Source organism: Octodon degus, unplaced genomic scaffold (assembly GCF_000260255.1).
Source record: "Octodon degus isolate 3935 unplaced genomic scaffold, OctDeg1.0 scaffold00064, whole genome shotgun sequence".
NCBI lineage: Eukaryota > Metazoa > Chordata > Mammalia > Rodentia > Octodontidae > Octodon > Octodon degus.
Window position 1 is genome coordinate 8296742 of NW_004524640.1, and position 8920 is coordinate 8305661.

Consider the following 8920-nt stretch of genomic DNA (forward strand, 5'->3'; position numbering starts at 1 on the left):
CGTCAGATGGGCAATGTGCCCACGTCGTAAGAAGGTTTGAGGGAGGCACGTCTCATGCATTGTAAGACATGAATACCCAATCGTCACGCTTATGAACCAAAGGATCAAGGCTGGTCTTGGAAACTGTGTTTCTGGACTTCACAATTTGATTAACTCTGAGTAATAATACTCTAAAGAGGTCCAAAAGTTCAGCTGGCCTCCCACCAACTCCACTCCACAGTCTGATAATAAAGGCCTTCACACTTTGCTCTAGAGGTTGATGGCTCTGGCTGCTGCCAGAGCTGATTGGGAAGGAGGAGACCCAGCCATTTACCCTGGCTCCATCCTCTATCCACCCTACAGCTCACGTACACATCGACCTTAAGACCTGGCCCTTGCTGTTGGTATCATGAACCAAAAGGACACCTTAGCCAGGTACACTTGTCATGAGTTTGTGCAAAGGTCATGTGCAAAGAATAGGGACAACTTGAGATCCATCTCTGAACCTAGAGCCTGAGATCCCTGAAACTGCTCACCACAGTAAAGAAAGTCCCCTCTGTGTTGGGGACTGTCAGTGTCCTCGAACTCATAAACTATACAAAGAAGGCTGCTCACCATTCTTTCTGCAACTCAGTCACTAAGCCACTGCCTTCCCAATGGTCAGGGCTACTCTGTGTCAATGGAAGAGAGTCCCAAATGATAGTGACCAGCAGGGTGTGAAGAGGAAAAACACCCACCACCACAGCCCTCTGTACTATCTGGGCAGGGTTCCAGCAAGCATAGGGAGCAAGCCTTTGCCGACTGCATCCTCTGCTCTCCAGGACCTCCCCACGCATTGAACCTTCAGCACCCACCTTCTCTGACTCTGTCCAGCCCTGCAGCCCCAGGCTTCCTATTACTGCCATGGCCCAGACCCCGTCTGCTCCATCTGCAGCTATGGCTCTGGCCCTGGTGCAGGTTCCTGGGGGCCTGTGGGAAGCCATGCTCGCCCTGACTCCCAGCTCTCCACAGTCCTGCAGATTGAACAGCTCCTCCCACTGAATACAATGCAGCCCACGTCTCCCAGGTGTGAGCCTGCAGCCCTGTAGCTGACAGCCAGCCAGAGTCCACCCAGCTCTCTCCTCCTCCACTGAGGCCTCTGGGCACCTGAGCCCAGCGTGCTGGTACACAGCAGCTCTCCCAGCACTTGGGAGGCTGAAGCAGGAACAGGGCAAGTAACTGCCAGCCTGGGCACAGAGGAGTTCAAGGGCAGCCTGGACTACACAGAACACAGTAAATGACTTTCTCAAATAGTAAATAGTATAAAAACAAGTGTCCTGTTGTGTTGGTGCAGTTGCTCAGACACAAAGATAAGCAGCCTGAACCAAAAGCCCAGGAAGAACTAACGAGGTCTGTGTTCATGAGTTTCTCATGCAAGTCCTTCCTGGCTCCTGTCTGCAAGTAGGGGCCTTGACCTGCTCTCTCCCTTCCTTCCAGTCACAGTGACCTTTGCTCCAGCCCTGCGGTGTGGCAGCCACAGGCTATGCACTTTCACACATTATCTTATTTTTCTTAAGAGGAAACTCGAGGAATGAAGAAACTAAGGCAGAGCATGGTGAAGGACCAGCAAAGGCCACATAACTCGCAGCTGGCAGAGGGATGCTGCTGAGTGGGTGCTGTTTCCCTTCAGCCTGTGGCCATTCCCTGCCAGGGGTGAAGGGAGATCATGTCTCCCAGGGACTGGAGAGAGGAGGCATGCTGAACCCCAGCCATAGCCTGCCCCTGAGAGCCCCGGTCCAGCGGGCATCTGGACAGCCTGCTGGGCTCCCCACTCAGGTGACCTGGTCAAATGAGTCGTCTCCACCAGCATCTTCCAGGCAGCACCTTCAGTCAGGAGTTGGTGCAGATCCGCACTGCTCAGTGTGTCCAGCATACACTTGAGGACAGCCTTTACCAACCTGTCCCTGTCTGGTGGAGGAAAAAAGGAACAGGGTTGGTGACAGTGCAGTGGGGAGTAAATGGCTTTGAGTACAGGGGGTTAATGCTCCTCCTAGGAGCTGCTGTCCCGTCGGACACTTTAGATTGGAGAAACCAGTGTTATGGACCCAAAAGTGTCCCCTAAACTGACATGTTCCACCCTCAGCCCCAGGGGCTGAATTAGGAGCTAGGGCCTCTAGGGAGGTGTGGGAACTGAGAGCAAGTGAGATCATGAAGGCGTGGCCCTCACCAGCAGGGCTGGTGTCTGTGTAAGAACAAGTCCAACTTTCCATCTCACTCCCCCTCACTCGCCCTCAGGCTCTTAACTCTCATTCATTGCCTCTTTTTCTCCCCCTCTCCAGACCCTGTGACTGTGCACACCGCTGCCCCCACTCTGTAGAATCACCTCTGAGGACAAGCAGAGATGCAGGTCCTCTTGCCTTCCAGAGAGCTGCAACCAGCTCGAGAGATAGCGTAGCGGTTTACACATTAGACTCTACAGCACGAGGTCATAGGTTCGAGTCCTGGAGAGCTGCAGCCTCCCAAGTTCCTCCCCTGCTTTCACTATCACTTTCATCTGATAGAATTTAAAGGAGAAGCTGGACCTGACTTGTCAAGAATCTGGCCACTGTCCAGGGATTCTGGGAAAGAGTACTTCTGTCTTGAGAAGCACAATTTCCGGGAGACCCTGGCCCAGCTGGCCCAACTGTTAAACGAGGAAGAATTCGTTTGGGAGTCCACCCGCTATGGCACTGCCCTAGCTCCAGTCTCGCCCTTCTGTGCTTCCCCAGGGAGCCTGGGCACAGCTGGCGAGGAAGTGAAGAATGGATGTGTTCAACGGTGCTGCGTGGAGGGAAGGAACAGGACTGGTGGAACGAAGCACGGATTGGGGAGGAGCTCGTTTCCTTCACCTTGGCTTTCCCTTTTGTAGAGGTCATGGCAACCAGCCCAGTGTGGCAGCAGTGACACCTGTGAGTAGCTGCCTGTCACTGTCAGGGCAGAGCAAGTGCTGGGCACAGGGGTGAAGTGGGGGTGGCATCCACATGGAAGTATCAGGGTCTAGGATAGAGATACATGCACACACACAGGGAACTCATCCTGCCCTAGCTGGTCCCATCACGCCCTGTCAGATACTGTTATCCACTGATGGGGAGGGAAGGGGATGCAGATCCCATGGATGTCAGGGGCAAAGGCACACTGGGCTCCAGCTCAGGGACGTTCTGGGTGACTCTTCCTCCTGAGTCCCTACGAGCAGTTTGGTCTCACAGGTCAGGGTATGAAGGGAGCTGCCTCCTCCTCGTGGGTGAGGACCCTGGGCAGTGCCTAGGCCAGCAGGAAGGGCCTCCTCAAGGGAGTCCTAGGCACATGGCCCTAAGTAGGAGCCTACTGGAGAGGAGGTAAGCATCTGGGCCACGTCCCTGAGGATAGGACTGGGAAGGGAACCCACAGGCGGAGCGCAGAAGACCCAAATTCCCTCAAGGTCCCCTTTTCAAGCCTCTACTAATCTGCATAATGGCCAAGACTGACCTGCACATCAGTGGAAGGTGAAGAGAGAAACCTCAGAGAAGAGGATGCCCATACCTGGGGCAGGAGCTCAGGCCTTGTTACCAGCAACCCCCACAACATCAGCAAGAGTCTCCCTGAGAGTCTTCCTTACAACTAACTGTATGGGATGTCCAGGCTGAAGTGAGGGAGGAAAAATATCATAACATGGAGGGGGAGCCACAGGGTGCAAAGTTGGAAAGGGCAGGGTGGGGCCAGGTCTCCCGGGATTTCCTCCATGAGGACAGGAAAGGGCAAGAAGTACATGTCCCAGGGCGTGTGCTTTCCCCCAGGCTCCAAGCTGCTGTCCAAAGGAAGGCAGTCGCCCTGCTCCAGCTCCCTCTGCCCTCACCCTTGCCAGGCAGTGGCATCGGGTCCTGTGACAGATCAGAGGGAGGGCAATGGGCTAAGAACACAGAACAACAGCAGGGACATTTATGTATGCCTTTGCAAAGTTAGTAACACATGACACAAGGTTGCCTAGTGACTAAAAACTGACATTAACCAGTCTGGATGCTTATCTCAGTACTGTGGTAGCTTAACTGCTTGAGGCACTAAGGATAGTCCTGCTTTCCCACATTTGACCAATTTCCAGCTTCCGTGGCTCCCAATAGACAGCCAGTGGGCTTTCCCCGGGTGTAGGACATTTAGCTGTCCTGTAGTTGCAGCTGTCTGTGATTGAAGAAAGCTGAAATAATGCAGAACGTTCTCTATGCCTATCATGGCCTCCATAATTCAGCTGCTCTCCATACTCCTTCTTAAAACAAGTATTGAAGTGTAATAATTCACTACTCTTATCTTTAAGCCCTGAAATTTTATATTCTGCTGGATGCTGTATATTTCTGAGGTTTGACGCTGCATTGTTATTTGACCTTTTGCACTTCTTGTTTCCAGGATTTCTGCTTTCTGCATAAACTCTGTCTCTTTGCTGAATTTTTCTTTGTGTCCTGTACCACCATCTTTCTTACCTCATTTAATGAATTGCTCATACTGTTTCTGAAAGAATCAATCAGTTTGAATTTTTTGCAGGACTCACTTCTTGGGGCAAGAATCAGGCCTTGGGTCACGGGTAGCAAATATGGATGTCTTGGGGATGCCAAACACAAATGCCAGTGGAGGTTTACTCCAAATTTTATTGAGATCCTTGTCTGGTGAGTGGTCTCATCACAAAGTTGCATATAACTTGAGGAGGCTTTTGCTGTCTTCTTTCTCGCAAGCCTTCTTAGTGGTGGTGCACGGCTTTGCAGAGCACAGAGGAAGCTTCAGGGACAAAGAGATAATGTCAGGAGAGAAACAGCTGAGAAGATTTTATCGTACAATGCCACGTACCATTTGTTACAGCTGGGTTCTCTTTGAGCTGTTTCCTCTCCTGAAAACACTCGATTCCATCTCTTGGAAATGTCAAGGTCATCCAAAGGTCACAGAAGGCAAAATTTCTTCTAAGAAATCATTTGTACCATTCCTGGTAGAGTCATCCTTCACAGCGCAGTGAACCCAGGGCTTTCTGAATTGCTTAAATGCAACCAGGTGCCCGTTTTCTTTGTCTGTACCTAGCACCATGATGACTTTTTCCCAACACCCTCTGCAAGACCTGGGTTTGATTATACAGAGGGCTTGAAAGTATCATTTTCAAGGGATTGTACAAGTTAAATGTCATTTATTACTAGAAAATTCTGACTGGGTGGACCCAGGAAGTGAGAGTTTCTATAGCAACTCAGCTCTGCCTCAAAATACATCCCTTCTATGGAAACACAGGAAGCTGGGGGAAGACTGAATAGTGCAAGGGTTTACAAGGGAAACAAACATCATTTCCTGGAACTCAGCAATCAGCTCTGCAGCTCTGCACTGAGATCTCTCAAAGACATTTTGTATTTCATTCTCACATCAACACTAAGAAAACGATTCTGCTCTTCTGCAGAAGTGTCTGCAGGCCAACAAAGGCTCAAGGTTAGAGAAAGAGTAAGAATTGAGGTCTGACTCCAAGTTGCAGAACTTAATTTCCCTGATGTGTCACAGATTGGAAAATTGACTAGTTCATGGCAATCCAGTCTGCAATTCTCCACGGTTACTTTTACTGAGAAGAATGTCCATGGCTCATTCTGGATCTGTGTAGCTTGGGAGGATGGATGGATGGGATCATAAGTATTTTTATAAAAGAAGGGCACACTATATAGGTTTTCTACTAAGTATATTTTATTCATCCCTTCCATGGTCCCTAGAGACAGGAGGAACCTATGGGGTGCCTTTCCTGAAGCATCTGAGACAGTATGCAGCTTGTCAGAGCGAAGCTCGCCTCTTCAAGGCTGGGGCAGGATGAGGAGGTCCCAAGGTGTCATGGCTGTGGATCTTCCACCTTTGCTGGCAATGTGGTTTTCTCTGCCTGGTGTCTCCAGTGCAGTGTCGGGGCTGCTTACCTGTGAGATCAGAACCGTCTTCTCAGGGCCAAAATTGCCTGTAGACCTAAGATTTTTTCAGGAGCCCAGCTGTGGAGCTTCAGATATCCAGGGTGACTTTGCTCTGGATGTCACCAGCTGAGCGGAGGTGTTCTGTAGCAGATGTTAGGATCTGCCACGGAACTGTCTTTGCTCACATCCAGGAGATAAGAGGCCTGCCTCCCCTTGCACTGTGCCTGCCGCTCCTTTCCCACGCCCCACCCTGACGTCCTGAGCAGCAGTCAGAGACAGCCTGGTCTGTTGTGCCCAGTGATGAGGGGATCCACAGTGTGGGGGCCAGAGCTCCTGTGTATCGCGAAAACATCCCGCATCCTGCTGCGAATTTGTGCAGCTGTTAGGCTGAAGACATGCTAGGGAAAAGTCAGGAGAAGCAAGGTTACAGAAAACAGTGAGAAAACCAAGAATCCCTTAGACAAAGAAAGGTGCTGTCAGATGTCAAATGTCCCAGGGTCACACAGGTTGAGTGTTGCTTCCTCCCCTGACTTTCTCAGTGAAAGCCACTGACTTTCCCTTAGCTCCGTTTCTCACTTGCAGAATCAGACCATGTTCATTTGTACAGCTATCGTGGGCCGATTTTACACACACGGGGAAAGTCTGTCCCTGTAAGGAGTGAAATAACAGGGCGACCAAAAGCCTTGCCAGCTCTATTTGCGGTCACTCACTCACTGACCTTCCCCCAGGATGGTATGTGAGCCTGAGGCCTCATCGATACTTGCTCACTGTAAAGCTCGAAGATAGTGTGCTGGTTCCAGCACCCTCCACCAGCACCTTCTCCCTGAAGTGAAGCAGAACATTCCCCAGCAACTCAGCTGTGTGAATCACTAGCCTAGTGAGGGAGCAACCCCTCCCACAAAGGTGCAGTCCTGTTCCTCTGCCTAAGTCCTGCACTGCCCACTGAGTTAGCTGGTTTTGTACCCTGCCTACTCTTATTTATCTCTGAGAGCCATTTGCCTAAAGGCCAAAGAGCTGAAGCTTATGACACCTGAGGTGGCTGTGAGTGACCCCCCAGGCAACCTCTCCCTTCATTCAAGTCCACTGACGTGCTAAGGACTGACCACTGGCTGGAGCCATGGAGATGGCTCAAAAGAGCAATAAAAAAGTGAAAAGAGGTGGAGACCAAGTTCGTTCCAGGACAACCTCAACCCATCTCCAGGAAAGAAGGCAATCATGAATTGAGGCTGGTTATAACTATTACATATTGACATACATTTGTCATGTTATTTTCCTGCAGTAGATTCCATACTTTTATTCTTCTTTTTAATCACTTTCTCCGTTTGGTGGCTCCTTTCTGTTGTTGTTGAAACTGCAATCACTTCTCTTCTTTCTTTTTCTTTTTGGTGGCCATGGATTTCTTCAGTTGTTGTCACTGAGGGATCTTATCTCTCCGTTGAATTTGAAAGATAGTTTTGCAGAGTACATGGATCAGGGTTGCAAGGTATTTTCTTTCAGGACCTGAAATACTTCACTCCAAACCTTTCTTGGTTTGATGGTGTCTTAGTTACTTTTTACTCGTTGCTGGGACAAACACCCAAAATGAAGGAAGGAAATTTAGCTCACAGTTACTGGAGGGTTCAGTCCATATTCCGCTGGCTCCAAGGCAAACGACAGTCGTTCATGTGGCAGAAAACAATGAAGAGCAGAGGAGGAGCAGCAGCTGCGGCATCCAAGCCTCTCTCTTCCTTCTGCGCTGATGACTGTGAAGATCGGAGCTTCTCCAAAGTGGCACGGCTGCAGAGATCCAGCTCCTTGAAGACTGAGACTTCTCCACGGAAGCAGGGCGGGGCAGCAGGAAACCAAGCAGGGCGGCTTCCTTCCTTTCTCAATTCCTGGGCCCTGGCCACCTGCAGGGCAAGGCCCCCACGCTGCCGGAGCTGATTCAGCCAAGTTGACACAATGTATCAACTAATACAGATGGTTTGTGTTGAGAAATCTGCCATGATTCTAACGGGCTTTCTATTATATGTAATCTGTTTCTTCTCTCTAGTGGCTTTTAATTTTCTATTCTTTTATGCAGTTTCTGAGTTCTTAATAATTATGTGTCTAGGGGTAGATTTATTTTGATTATAGCTGTTGGAGTTCTGTATGTATACCTTGCTTAACTGTATGTCAGGTTCTTTTTTCATGTTTGAAAAATTTTCTCATAGTACTTCTGCAAATAGTCTTTTTATGTCATTTGTGCTGTCTCCTGCTACTTCGTTGACACCTACTATTCTTATATTACATTTCTTTGCGTCACCTTGTAGTTGCTGAATTGTTATTTCCTGGTTCCTTGTTACATTGATGGTTATAGCTATTACAGGAGATCTCTCCTTTCACGTTTTTTAGCTGCACTTCTGTCTCCCGGGTCTGAAAGTCTACCTTCACTTTCATTCAAGTGGATTTGCCAGCTTTCAATAGAGTTCTTAATTTCATAGATATCTGTTTGAAACCCTTTAATGCATTGCAATTCTTTCCTGAATTGCTAATTCAGAGTTTTCATCCTTTTTTTATTCTCCTCTATTTTATCTATGTCTTCTTTAGCGGTACTGAGCCTTTCTTTCACCACTGTCAGGCCCAATTGTGCAAACATCGTATTGTTTCCTTAACGTGAGAACCTGAAAGACAAAATGGCATCTGAAGGGTACAACAGGTACTGGGAAAAGGGCATGAACCTATTCAAAAGGAAAGAATTGCTGAGTTAAGGAGGACAGGAGAGGGAATGAAGGAAAGAGATACAGCTATACATGTAAACAGGATGGTTTGGACAACTGTACAGTGGGCTTCTGCTGGTCTGTGGAAAGCAGCAGTTAATGCTTAATTTGTGTGGTCTCCTTTCTTCAATTTTCTCTTCTTAGTTTCTTGTGTACTTTTTTCTTTTTTTCTGTTTTCTTCCAATGTTGCATACATACAACTGGTAATATGAATAACTGGTGGCAGACAATACTGTGCATCACAACAAACACTGTGAAATTTATATTACTCTGTCAAGTGAAATTCTGTGTCACTTGTAA

At 48.8% G+C, this 8920-nt stretch overlaps 1 non-coding gene across 1 annotated transcript; it reads right to left on the reverse strand.

The window, feature by feature from the left end:
* On the reverse strand, positions 1-105 carry LOC111817631. Its single transcript, XR_002821780.1, has one exon. It is a non-coding gene; the product is annotated as a small nucleolar RNA U13 (small nucleolar RNA).
* Positions 106-8920: the final 8815 nt, after the last annotated feature.